Genomic DNA, 15,000 nt, shown 5'->3' with positions numbered 1-15,000 from the left:
TCAATGGGGTGTCACCTATGGTGCTGCTGCCACCGGAGGCAGTGCCTTCTGTGGCATCCGTTGGGGGGACCTGTGGTGGTGGTGTTGTGGGCATGCTGGCTGCTGGGGTGCCTGTTGATGTTCCCTCCTGTGTGCTGCCACCTGATTTGTGCTGCTGCCGTGTCTTGATGCGTGCAGCTGAGGTGGAGGGTCTTTGGCCGTTGGTCTTGGCCCTCTTTGCAGGTGTGCTGGTAGGGGTGTCCTGCAGCTCGTCGTTTGGATCGGACCCTGTGGTGGAGTAAAGGAGGGCGAGGGTTATTGGTGGGTCTGTGGGAATTGGAATGGCATTGTATCACATGCATTGGGGTGGTACCTGAGGGTGATTTGGGTCGGGGCCTTGGAGGTGCTTCCATTTGTGTGTGGAGTGAGGGTGCAGTTGTTTGGCAGCCTGCAGTTAGGGTGTGCCTGCTGCACGTGTAGTGCGTGTTTTAGGGGTTTTTGATTATTTATGTATTTATTGTGGGTTTTAACGTGCGCTATCAGGACGATGTGTGTGGACGTTCTCCTGGACATGTGTTTCTGTTGCACTATGGGGACACATGGTGCTTCACATGGATGGACTTTGTGGTTTTGGCATTGTTTCATTAGGCCCACCTACCTGATTCTTCGGATGTCTGCACTCCTTTCTCCATCTCTCCGACTCCCTCTATGCTCTCCATTCCGATGGTGGAGGCACAGATTTCTTCCCAGGGGGTCAGCTTGATGGGTGATTCCGACCCTCCCCCGGTGGCTGTGGCAATGTTGCGGTTGGCAGAGAGTATGCTGCGGACACGTATCCGCAGGTCGTCCCATCGCTTACGGCATTGCTGTGGGGTGCGGGGTGCGGTCCCCACCGCACTTACCCGCTGTGCCACCAGAGCCCATATGGCCTTCTTGTTTGCGAGTGCCGTCCTGGTCATTTGCGTGGAGAAGACGACGGCAGCATTCTCCTGGAGGGTCTCTGTTAGCACGGTGAGTTCCTCACGGGAGAAGTGGACCTGCCGCTTGCGGTCGCACGCTTTCTTCGCTACTTTTCCCATTTTTCTTGGTTTCGCTAGGGTGGATGACGGGTTGGGTTGTGTCTCAGGGTAGTGATTTTAGTGGTTGTGTGGTTTTAGTGGTTTTATAGGTGTACGGCGGGTTGTTTCCCGTTCCGGGCCCGTGTTTTAACTTCCGTTTCCGTATATTTCCGGTCACCGTACTTTACGGTAGGCGCACACTGCGGTGTCCGCTGTGATGGGTGGCGGTATTGCACCTAGGGCGCCGTACGGCGGCGGTGTGGGCCGTTTTGGGTTCATTTCCGCCATCGCGGACTTTGCACTTCCGCCATGCCGTGGTGCTCGTGCCCGATGGGTCGGAATGGGCCGCACTTTGCTCCTTCTTGCAATAGCGGAAATGCTATTTACGCTGTGGCGGTCCGGTCAGTCACTTTCCGCCAGGGTCGTAATGAGGGCCATTGACAGTGATCGTAAATAAGAAATAATAGACATATTAATTAATGTGTCTTTCTGGAATTCTATACAATAATTGCTAGACTCATTAAAGGTTTATTTTAGGGGGGCGTGGCTTGGCGCCGATGGCGAGCGGTAGCTGATCTGCCGAGCTCCGGCCGAGACGCCGTTTCCTGATCCTTTTTCTCCGGCTTATGTGCGGCCCCAGCCCTTGCAGAGGAATGCGCGGTTGGGGGAAGCGGTTCTGCATCTGAATAACCATTGGGCCCGCCGAATTGGACCCCCCAGACGCAGCTGCGGCCCTAAAACGGCTCTCCCCCCCTGCCGCTCTGATCGGTTCCAAGATGGCGCCTCGCATCGCATAGCGGAGCCTACGAGGGGTATCCCTCCCCCAACGGACTCCCAGGTCGGGTGGGGAGAAGCGGAAGCACGAGAAAGGAAAACGACTTCCCCGGGTGCCGCCCGTCTGACAGAGGACTGGCCTGGCTCGGGTCACTCCACCGATCCAGCCCCACAAGATAGGGTGCGCGGGATCCCGCTTCACCCGCGAGGGGGGCCTCCCGCCTACCCTTACTCTTCTGATACCCGACTCTGTGGGTCGCACAACCAGACACAGGGGCAAAACACAGCTCACGGCCCGAAATCTCGGCTAAGAAGAGGGCCTCACTAGCAACCCTGCAAGCGATCTATCCTTTGAGGCCTAGGACATCCGCAATCATCACCTCAAGATGGCCGCCAAGAATAAGACCAGAGCCGCCACCATGGACTCCTTTGTTTCCACCAAGGTGAAGACCCTCACTCAAGCCGGGGCCGGCTCCTCTGAAGTCGCCCGGACGGGCGAAGGGGTGGCCGCCGATAATCACTCTCAGATACTTGATGCCATAGCCTCCCTAAAAACGCATATAGACTCTAAGATCGATGAATTCAAAATTGATATCCAACTGATCCGCCAAGACGCTCGCAACTTAGCGGAGAGGGTCACGACCGTCGAACAGTCGACGGAGGAAACATCTACGGCCACTACAGCCATGAAGTCAGAAGTTGCCCTCCTGAAGAGGAAAGTTGCCTTCCTGGAGGAAAGGGCGGAGGAGGCCGAAGGTCGGGCCAGACGGAGCAACATCAGGATCCTGGGCGTCCTAGAGGGGAACAAGGGGGCAAATACCACATCCTTCGTCGAAACCCTTCTGCTGCAAGAAATAGGGGCCGGCAAACTGACCCAGGGATTCTCGGTCGAGAGGGCCCACAGATCCCTCCAGAGGCGCCCTCCCCCTGGATCGCACCCCAGACCTATAATCGCTAAGATACTGAATTTTCAGGACAGAGAAACTATCTTACGGCGATCCAGGGAGGGGGGCCCCATCGAAAGAGGGGACTCCAAAATCTCCATTTATCCGGACTACACGCAGAAGGTTCAGGGAGAGCGGAATTCATTTGTCCCGATAAAAGCTAGGCTCCGACAACTGAACCTAAATTATAGATTGTTATATCCGTCACGCCTCAGGGTCGTCTACAAAGAGAGAGTGGTATTCCTTGATAATCCAGAGGCAGCCAACATGTGGCTAGAGGATAATAACCTGGCGGATGGCAAGGACAACTCACGGAATGAGGCCTAACCCCCCCTGATCTCACAAGCGACCCCCAAGTAACAGTAAGAACTATCGTACATGACGCTGGAACACAGAAGGTAATCCAACTTCAGTTTTTCACTTGGAAACGGCCTCGCTCGGCTCCGCCGCCAGACCCTCGCCCCACCCCCAGCGTAGAATTCACCCGGTCTGGGCACCTGCCTGACCCAGCTCGCGCCCGACTCCCGGATGGGCTCCAACGGCTCGAGAGCGCCTGAGCACCGCAACAATGTTGTAGTCGCTGGGCGCACCAGTTTGAGTTTTGTTATTAGTTTTATTAGTTATACAGTCTTCATGCTTCTTTCGCCAACAAAGACCGAGATGGGTCCAGGACGCGACCCCGACGACCGGAATTCAGTGATATTCCCCCCGCAGCCCTACGGAGGACTAAAACAGAGCCGGACTCCGGAGACCGAGTCCCGCATCAAATCCGAAACTCAGACCCGATGGCGGCACAGTTCACTGTGATGACATGGAATGTGAGGGGTATGGGCTCATACCTCAGACGCAATCGTATACAATCCTACCTCAGAAGGAAGAAAGTCTCGATTGCACTCCTTCAAGAGACTCACCTCACGACGGAGGCCATGTCCAAGATTGCAGACCGATGGGCTGGGACTGTGAGAGGGTCCCCCTACTCCAAATACGCTAGAGGGGTGCTAACATGGATAAGCCCGGATGTGCCCTTCCAGATGGAGGGGAGTGAACAAGATAAGGAAGGGAGATACGTAGTGATTTGGGGCACAATGGAACAGACCCCAGTCTGCTTGGTCAACTCCTACTTCCCACATGACGGAACACCGGCGTACTTCGCCACAATGATTACAAAACTGATTCGGCACCGGGACCGCACCTTCATATGGGGAGGGGACTTCAATTGTGTTGCTGACGCAAGCGCGGACAGATCGCTGCCCCCCCCACACCCGAGCAACCTTGCATCCCGTGCCCTGAGGGAAACTCTGGAGCAGCTCAATCTGGTCGACATCTGGAGGGAACACCATCCGGCCGACAGGATTTACTCCCACTACTCAGCCCCACACGGAGTCCATACAAGAATTGACTACCTGTTTATCAACAAGGAGCTCGCCCCATGTGCTGCATCTACAGAGTATCTGGGGCGAACGATCTCCGATCACTCCCCACTGACCATGCTATGGCAATTGAGGGGCCCCAGACCCCCGATCCCCATGTGGAGGATGCCGACTGCAGCACTTGAAGATCCCGAGTTCAGGGAAGTCCTTGCCGAAAAATTGGAAGATTATCTGGAAATCAACATGGGGTCGGTATCCTCCTGGGGCACATTATGGGAAGCTATGAAGGTGGTGACCAGAGGGGAAATTATATCGAGAGCCGGTGGTACTCGCAGGCAGTTGCAGAGAACGCTCGAAGCACAGGAGGCTGAGATCTCCCGACTAGAGTCCGCTCACGACAACTCCACAGAGGCCGAGAATAAATTGAAGGAAGCCCGTGCAGAATGCCAACAAGCATGGGAAAGACTGGAGAAATTCGATTTTACCACGCATACCACCCGATCCCACAAAGAATCGGACAAACCAGGGAGATTACTGGCCTGGCTCTGCAAGCGGGAACACCCCAAACACCTCCCAGTGGAGTTACGGGACGCCGATGGGACATCCCACACGACCCAGTTGGGGATCAATGAAGCCTTTGCCAAATTTTACACCGAACTGTATGCCCACAAGACGCAAATTCCTACTGTAGACATTATAGATACACTTGAGGAGATAGAACTTCCCAGCATCTCACTCGAGCAGAGAGAGGAACTGGAGATGGAGATCACTCTTGAGGACGTACAAGGGGCGATCAGGTCCCTCTCTAACAACAAAGCCCCTGGCAGCGACGGCCTCCCACCTGAGTTTTACAAGACATATGAGCCCATCCTTGCCCCAGTTCTCCACGAGGTCTACCAGGAGGCATACACGAACGGGATTCTCCCCAACACCATGAAAGAAACCATAATCGTCCCTATGCTCAAGCCACACAAATCGCCCACCGACTGTGAGTCCTATCGCCCTCTGGCCATGCTAAACTACGATGCCAAGATCCTCACATCCATATTAGCTCGCAAGCTGGCCAGAGTGGTGGGATCCATCGTCCATGAAGACCAGAACGGATTTGTACCTGGGCGCAATACCACTGCTAACCTCAGGAGGCTACAGCATGTAATGGCTGAAACACACGAGAGGGACGAGGACCTGGCGGTGTTGTCGCTCGATGCTATCAAGGCCTTCGACTCCATATACTGGGAATGGATCAGGGAGGTCCTGAGAAGATTTGGCTTCGGAGGGGGTTTCATCAGGTGGATCGAGGTCCTCTATAATTCCCCAATGGCGAGAGTGAAAACGGGAAGAATGGTATCAGCAGCCTGGGAAATACAAAGAGGAACGAGACAGGGGTGTCCGCTATCGCCCATGCTGTACATACTGGGCCTGGAGCCGATTGCACTATACTTCAGGCAGCAGTTTTTCGATGCTGGTATCAAGGTGGGCACTGTACACCACATAATATCTCTATACGCAGACGACGTCCTCCTTTACCTAAGCACTCCCGAAGTTAATGCACCGACAGCACTGGAGGTACTAGATAATTACGCGAAGTACTCGGGGATCCGATTCAGCAGGAGCAAGTCCTCCGCCTTCCCCCTGGCGGGCCTACGCAACATTCCAGAAAGCAATCTCCCAGTGATAGGAATAGGCTGGCAACTGGTCAAGTTCCGTTATCTGGGGATCAACGTAAGCCATAACTCGCTACTCACGCACAAACACAACACTGAGGTCGCCATCATGAGTCTTCGACGCTCTATAAAATTCTGGTCCAAGCTCCCATTGGCCATGGTGGGCAGGGCAGCGATAGTCAGGATGATCGTACTCCCCCGATTCCTATATTTCTTCGTGAACATTTGCCATTACGTTCGACCGCCCTTCTTCAAGAAGCTGGAGGCTATTATCAGGGACTTCCTTTGGGGCCCCCACAGGCACAAACTGTCGCTATCTGTTCTCTCCCTGCCACACAAAGAGGGTGGAATAAAGCTACCGGATCTCCAGTTATAATATCTGGCTGCCCAGCTGAGTCACATAACGAAATGGCTCTCGGACGAACCTTCGGCTGAGACGGAACTACTAAGGCAATCCTCGAACAATGTGATCCCCAAGGAAACCCTGTGGCACCCCACACGACAATCCCCGGTCACCTCACAAGTGATTGACCTGGGAAGGAAGATATGGGCCAGGTCCTGCTACATCAGGCGAGTACAACACCCATACTCTCCGGATAACCCCATTTTAGCAGACACCTGCCGAACGGATGCAGACCTCTCCACAGCAAGGAGGTGGGAAGAAGCCAGCATATACACATGGGGCGACATGTACGAGGAAGGAGAATTCAGGGACTTTGAATCTCTTAAGGCCGCCGAAGGAATACCCCCGGGCCAGTTCCTCTGGTACCACCGCCTTAAACAGACTGCCAAGAAACAATGGACCGGCTGGCCGGAGGAACCCTCCCCTGATCCTCTACTTCAAGAAATGCATGACCTCTCGGATGGCTGGAGACCAGTCTCCAGGCTCTACAGCAGACTATGCGACAAACCTAACCCTAGGCAAAAGACCTGAGGGCGAAATGGGAAGCGGACCTTGAGACCCCGATCACGGATAAAGAATGGGAGAGAGCGCTAATATTTCCCAAAAAAGTGTCCAGGAATACCAGATTCGGCCAGATTCAACTGAACGTCCTGTATAGGACATACATGACCCCACATAGGGTCGCCTCCTTCAATAAGACATCCTCCCCTGCATGCCCATGGTGTGGGAATGATAAAGCGGACATGATCCACATGTTCTGGACTTGCACTAAGGCGATGACACTATGGTCCAAAGCCAAACAGACTTGCATGGACGCCGGAATGACGAGGTACGAATGGACCCCTGGAGAGTGCCTCCTGGGGAATTACCCCAGACCTAGCAAGTCCAAGCATACTGTCAGACTAATGGACATCTCATGCATCCTGGCTAAGAGAACAATTGCGATGGCCTGGAAGACGCCGTCGGGCCCCAGGCATGAACGATGGCTCAAAGAACTCGAGAGATGGACAGTAGCTGAAACCAGGGCCTGGCAAGAAGGAATCATGTCAAGCGGCGAAACCGAGTGCGGCACCCTGGAATCATGGAAGGCCCTCCTCAGAGACATACGCTTCAGCGCCGACCACAAACCCCCCTGAAATCTCGTAGCATCACACCGGCACTATCCCCTGATGCCAGCACTGGAAGGACGGCCCTTGTATGCGACCCCCCCTGCTTCCTGTAACTCTGGGTCGCAGGCCCTAACCCATCCATCCACTGTAAGTTCGCTGCAACATGAAGACTGTTGTTGATTTGTTTGGCCCTTCCCCTCCCCTGTCCCCCTTGCACCGTCCCCTCCCTTGTTTGAACCACTGTTTGATTTCCCGTTGTATTGCACGTTTTTTTTTTCTCACCAAAATCAATAAAATACGTTTAAAAAAAAAAAAAGGTTTATTTTAGGCACACTTGAGGGGTTGAGTCGCTGATTTACTCTGTCCTTACACACATCAAATTCAAAGTACAGACAAAAAACGTCCAAAAAGCATTTAGAATAGAATAAGAATCCATTCCGGACTATGCTTTTTGCTTGTCGCATGTTGCAGTTATGGCCTGTTTTTTTTTCTGCAGTTGTCTCTGTTACGATCATCACAGGACATTCCATCCCGGTGTCCTCAGTCACTTGACAAATTCCTTGTGCCTAAAAGCTTGTGTACAGTGTAGACATTTTTGACCATAGCACATAAAGTGGCCCTTGATTTCATTGTGCCACAATAAATGCATTGTTGTATGTATGAGGTAACGAGTACCAGAGTACGATATGCCATATGAGTGTGCAGCTTTCCCTGCACTACTCTAAATTATTTAATACACAGATATGAACCTTCCCAATGGTATTTTCCCAACCTATGAAGGCTGAAAAGTAGATCCACGCAAGGTTGACATGTGGCCAAATTTGCACCAGACCTGCAGATGAACTGGCCTGCTGTTCACAGTTACCAGTTAAATTGTATCCACTATAGTGTGTCATTTGCTTTCTGACTTTGAGAACATTCAAATGTAACTGCTAATGGTACTATAGCCGGTAAGATAGCTCATTGGGTTGAGCGCTCACTGCTGCGATGTGTGTGTGATCTGCAGGTTGCAGGTTCGAATCCTAGCAAGGCCAACTCAGCCATTCATCCTTCTGAGGTCAATACATGAGTATCAACACAGGTTGGGTGATATTGTATGTGCATTTGTTCTATTATAAAGCGCTTGAGCATAAGTGCTATACAATAACACATCATTATCATTTGACCTTGGACGTCTGCTTGCATTCACAGTAATTTGGTAATATGGGCCTATAAACACTGATATTAAAGTTATATATGGTGATTCATTCTTTTATGAAATGTATATAACATTACAATGATATATATAGACCATATTTTTCGTTGTGTACTTAGGAACAATGCTATGTGATGCCAGTTCCTGTTTTGTGGAGGGGTGAAAGGTTGTGTGCCATTGCATCCCGTGATGTCACTTCGGGGTGGGGTCAATTGACATCACTTTCTCCGATGTCATCAGAAGTCAAGGGTCGTCTGATGTCACGTCCGCTACCCCTGGCATTTTGGTGAAATGACGTCCCTGTTCGAAAGTAAGCCAATAATGACATCAAGCATGTTACCGATGGTTTTCAGTTGCCTAATGTGCATACAAGCATAGTTCACATGTTACTTGTCAGTGGACGCACATGCATTTTCTTTCTGCATTAACGGATGCATACACCAAAATAATATTTAAAATCCACATTCTTTTGGTTTTATTGGATTAAACCGGTCAGTGCATTGCATATTTCATTTTCTGTATGTAAGAAAGAAAGCGAGCATTCTGAGCTATTGCGTGCACTATTTGTTTGCATGCACATTCATCTAAGTCAAAAACAGAGGCATACATGAGGAAACTATAACAGTAGCATTGAAATTTCAAATTATGCCAAACCATATTTGCTAAGGGCAAAACAAATTAGAAATTCTGATAAGAAAAAAAAACAAGGCAAAGTATGCTGTGTGTTAAATGCATGATACAATTTGTAATTGTATTATGTGTAATTAGCTTTTCCCGTATATTGGTAATTATCCTTCTGTGATTTGCGTGCTATTGCTGCTTTAAGACATACAAAGTAGTTTAAGAATATTTAAATTTGTAAATATCCTTTTCCCGGTTATCATTGCAGCTAGCTACTAAAAAATGATGTACCTCTGTGATTAAGCCATCTGCTCAGTGCAGCTCAATTAGTTTCTACAGTAAGTGCCACATTGCAGGGACAGAATTAGCTGCAGCGGTGACATCAGTTAATTTAAAAATGATTGTGCAAATATTATGATCTATCACTGCTGCAATAAAGAGTGGGTGTTGGACAATACTGTGATGTATTGCTAAGCACCAATGCATAAACCTTCAAATTAGATCCTTTATTCAGTATCTATTTAGACCGCAGTGGCAATGCTTTACCAACAGTGACATTGATGTAACATGACCGGGCCACAGTAAAACATTGATAAAGCAAAATGCTTTGACTTTTGTGTATGCATTTTTTCAGGCTCTTCCATAACGGTACTTCCTGGACATAAGACAGCAACATCTGGCAAATGGCGTAAGTACCTGGGCATCTTGTGTCAGTGCTGGCGAATGCGTGCAATGACACACACATTTCTTATGAATCAAATGACACAAGGCACACTCGGTTCAAACATTTGTATTGCACCAGGAGGTTGTTTATAGCTATAAGTAATCAATTACCTAATGGAAGACTGCTCAGAAAAACCTCTGGCACCACTTTAAAGCACAAACATAGCTCAAAGAGATCTCAGCTCAAAGAGATCTCAGCTCAAAGAGATCTCAGCTCACGCGTTTTTCGGTGGGGAAGGGCAAGTAGTAAGTCGGAATTGCCCATAGACACTAGCATGGCAAGAGGTGGTCAACGGGTGGTGTGAAGAAGCGCCTGCCAAAACGTGGGAACCCACAATGCGGTGGCCTATGTGTTTGGGTGTCACCACTAGTAAGAGGATTCCAGGCTCAGAAGAGATATACTGGGAACCCAGTCCAATCTTACAGGAATAGTCGCCCACTGCCTCTACTCAATATGAAGGTCCATGAAAGGAGTAGTTAAAGAGTTCCCATGCCACCCTAACACTTATCATGGACCCCTGTTGAGATAGAGAGAGAGAGAGAGAGAGAGAGAGAGAGAGAGAGAGAGAGAGAGAGAGAGAGAGAGAGAGAGAGAGAGAGAGCACGAGAGAATCCTTTAAAAACAAAACTCCTATCAGATGAACATGCTGAGAATGCCATTCAATAGTAGTAGCCGAACCCAAACATCGACCATTGGAGAGGAGGTCTCTCCCTTTCAGAAAATAATGTTGCAGCAGTTTTCAACTCCTGACCAGCAAGGAAATCTCTTTTTACCCTTGCAACTGATGCTGGAGAAACCCTCTCAAAATGTGATGCACAGACGCTTAACCTGAAGAAGTCGCATGCTTCCAAAGCCACACTTTAGCAATGAAGAGAATACCCATGAGAAACGTGTACATACTGGCATAAGCAATCCACAGTCTCCCAGAATTGAAGGCATTAGAGATATGCAAATCCCCTGCATTGAAGAAAACGCCAATGCTTTAGACGCAGGAGGGGAAAGGGTGTGGAACCCTTTTATATGTGAGGCAGCGAGGAAGGATTGAGATAGGTAGATACCATCACTATATCTGAGGAAGGGGGAGAAGAACAGGAATCACTTCTAGCAGAACATGGTATAGAGGATATGGAGGTTCCAGTGGGTCAAGTCCTTCCAGTGCAAAATGTGGGAGAGGAGAAGACAGAGGAGTTGCAATGCTATATCTCCAGGGAGCTTATTGAAGGGGGGAGGCTGGGTGGACAGACACCTTTACTCGAAGTCTTGCTTGAGACATTCTTTATGAACTTTAACAAAGACATCACTTCCTATTCTTTTGCTGCTACATATATCAGAAGAAACTCCCTTCTGTTAACCAAACCTACTAGCCTATCAGTCTAATTCTTCATCCCACCCAGGTACCCTATCACACTTGATAAAACAATACCCATAGTCTGTGTGCCCCTCCTCACATCCCATGTCTCTCCTATATTCACTTCCAATGCAAATAGTTTGGGATTATAGGCAATGCTTACAGTGCCACCTAGAAGCCACATCTAAAAAAGATGGACTGCCAATGAATGACATTGAAGTACATAATAACGTAAATGTGTAGTGCATGTTTGAAAATGAAAGAAATATGTATTGGCATAAAAGCTTGTGGCCAGGTCTTTCATATATCACCTTGATTACTATTTTGCAATTCATGGAAGATGATAATCTCCATTTTAATAAGCTAATCAACCCACCTGCAAGTTGTAACAATGTTTTAAATCAATCTATTGATGGCACAAAGCCCTCTGTATGCAAACCTTCTGCACTGACCCAGGTACTAGCCCCTGACGCTTCACATTGAATGATTATGAGAGTTGTTGATCAGCTGATGTGCACTGTTTTTGTAGGAAGAGAGGGAGAGCACACAAGTGCTTTTGCTGTTGTGTTGGTAGTTTCAGTTCAGAGAAAAAATGGTCCATGTGTGTGTGTTTGCTTCTAGGTAGTATGGGTCAGTGGGTTTAGCCTATATGGGAGCTCTTGTGTGGCGTGTTGTAGGAGTGTATTGACCTTTTTGAGATTTTGTGGGTTAGTAGGTGTGGAGCTTTGCAGGTTAGTGTGAGTATGGATGTGGGGTGTTGTGGTTGCCATGTGTGGGTGGAATAGTTGGTCGGTGTGTGGTGTGTTTGCAGGAAGGAGTATGGAGAGATTTAATGATTTAATAGGGTTCATGGAGAAAAGGGGTGATCCTCATACCAGGGTATAGGATTGGATCATCGTTGCACAGGTTGGCTGTTGGGTAAACTGAATTCCACTGTACAGCGTTTAATGAGGTTAGGTCTCTCATTCAATGGTAGGCCAATCTGTTTGGATCACTGTAACCAGTAATCCCGAGCAAAGGCCCAAAACTGTACCTCTTTGTATTAAAGTTGTGCACTTATCTTTGACCATGGGCCCTGGTTTGGCAGGCTAGGTCGGTAAATCAAAAAGCAATGTTTTTGGTGCTTTCCTGAAGATCAGCTGTTCCTCTATTTTGTGTATTTCCTTGGGGAGGGAGTTCCAGAATTGTGTTCATATGTTCGAAAGGCTGATTCACCATATTTAATTTTTTTATATTGTTTGGGCTCAAGACATATGTAATTGCTGGACTTCAGGGTTCTTTGTGGAATGGAGATGGAGATTTGATTGCAGGAATTCTTCTCCTTGGCCATGAATTGCTCTGTGAACAATACAAAGTGTTTTTAAATAGATCCTTTTCTTGACAGGTAGCCAGTGTAGGGATCTTAGTGCTGGTGTGGTGTGTTCTCTCTTGCTGAGTCTGAAGAGCAGTATTGCTGCTGTATTCTGGATGCGTGGCAGGTTTTTGGTGAGCTTGTCAGGCATTCCGGGGTAAATACTTTTGGCACAGTCTATTCCTATAACTGACAAGAGAGATGATGGCCTGTGTTCCTTGTGGGAACATGAAAAATTACAATATTTGCTTGATAGCATATAGGTGGAACAAGAATCTCTTTACTATCTTACATATCATGTACACCCACGTTATCCACCTAGTAAAAAGTCTTAAATGTAGGCGTTTTTCTCCCACTAGCCAGATAACTCAAATCTAACTGTTTTACCTGCTGCTGTGTCTTATATTTAGGCATTTTCTCCCACTAGCCAGGTAGCTCAAATCTAGCTGTTTTACCTTCTGCTGCTGTCTCAAATGTGAGTATTTTCTCCCACTGGCCAGGTGTCTTAATTCAAACTGTTTTTACTTGCTGCTGTGTCTTAAGTTTAGGCATTTCCTCCCACTGGCCAGCTAACTGATATCTGACTATTTTTACTTGCTGCTGTGTCTAAAATGTAGGATTCTTCTCCCACTGGCCAGGTATCTGACACCTTGCTGTTTTACCTACTGAGGCTGTCTCAAATGTGGGCGTTTTCTCCCACTGCCCAGGTGTCTCAAATCTAGACTTTTTTCTTGCTTGCTGATGTGTATCACATTTTAGGCGTTTCTTCCACCGGGCAGGTTTTTCAGGTCTGTTTCCTACTTACTGCTGCTGTCTCAGATTTTTGTGTTGTAAACTTGCTGCAGTGTCCCTTACACGACCATGACTCGAGCTGGATACCACTAAAACCAAGAACACTGCCCCCTTCCAATTCTGGTCCATCAGCACCACGCTCGCTCAGAGTCACACTCCTTTAAACAGCCACTCATCACTCACCCTCCAGCCCACAAACAAGAGGAACTCTGTGGCTGTCCAAGAAGCACCCCATCCACTCTACCTCCTTTACCCTTGCACCCTCGTTCATGAACCCTAGTTATATGCAGCAAAACCTTTTCCTCTCGAACCCATCCACCCGAATCTTACACTCAGATCAATCCCACTCCACCCCTCTCGGCACACACTCTCCAACTCTCAGACCACAGGAGCTCTCTGATGCAGCCATAATCACCATAACTCTGTCGGTCTCCCATATGCCTCTGCCCACTCCCTCTCCACCTCCCCCATACCCATCTCGCTCACCCGGGCAGTAGACCCACACCCATCCTCAGCCACATTCCTGCTCCAAACAATACAACTGCCCCGCCATCACTACCTCCCCTGCACCACCTTTTAGGAACTCTCCCTGCAGTTCAGTCTCCACGCTCTCATCTCACTCCTCTATAGCCAGAATCGCAAGTACCTCTACCCATAACACCTTGTCAAACACTCACAAGAGGGGAGCTCCACTCCATAACAAAAACCCATGCTCACCTCCTCCACCCCTTGAACTCATACACACTCTCCAAAGCATTTCTGACCCATCCCATCCCAATCCCTCTTCAACCCCACTTCCAAGAAATCCTAGCGATGTTGTAACAGCTATAACCCACTCGCACCACTCCCCACCTCTGCCCCAACCGGCCTAACATCCACTTCACCTGCCCCATCCACACCTCCACCTACAGAAATGCCCCTCCCTCTTATCCTCCATACCCCCTACCTCCAACACCAGACCACCCCCGGCCACGCTGTCCCCCTCACTCAGTATGGCATGTCTCACCCTATCCAGAACCATTGCTTTGCCCATTTTCCACTCAGAGCCCTCACCATCTCTCACACATCTCTAGCACCCAAACACACAAAACTCAGAGGCAGTAACTGCCCCTCGCCCTCTACTCTACATGCCTCATCACCCCTGCAATGGTCCACCAACCTCAACTTTCCTAGCCCCAATGTCTGGACCACACTCTTACCCATGCCCCCCAACTCCCCCTTTGACATGGCCTTTCCCCCACTAAATGTACACCTCTCCTTTCCACTGGGCATGAATCCCATACTGCACCAAGCCTGACACCACCTACCTCACTGGCTCCACTCACCACCCCATTCCTCTCATGAAGGCCTGCTACCCCCCGTTCACTCTTCCCACTTCCGATCTGTCTTCCACTCTCTCTGCTCCTACCAACAGAATCCCTCACCCCAACCAACACCATGCCTCCATTTATACCGACAGATCCGCTCCAACCAACCACACCATCTTCCCCAGTGACCTACACCTTCCCACCAGCCACTCTGACCAACCAAGTCCTTCAACCCCTCTACACTAGGGAAACACTGCCTCCTTTTCAATGCCCGCTCCGAGGGCAAAAACAGACACAGCATCTTTGACCTCTGACAATCCGGATCTCATTTTCGTTACAGAAACATGGTTCTCGGATGATT

The sequence above is a fragment of the Ambystoma mexicanum genome, chromosome 11 (genome assembly GCF_040938575.1).
Source record: "Ambystoma mexicanum isolate Mex_15411 chromosome 11, UKY_AmexF1_1, whole genome shotgun sequence".
Taxonomy (NCBI): domain Eukaryota; kingdom Metazoa; phylum Chordata; class Amphibia; order Caudata; family Ambystomatidae; genus Ambystoma; species Ambystoma mexicanum.
The sequence above is the reverse complement of the archived record's forward strand: the minus strand, read 5'-3'. Positions refer to the sequence as shown.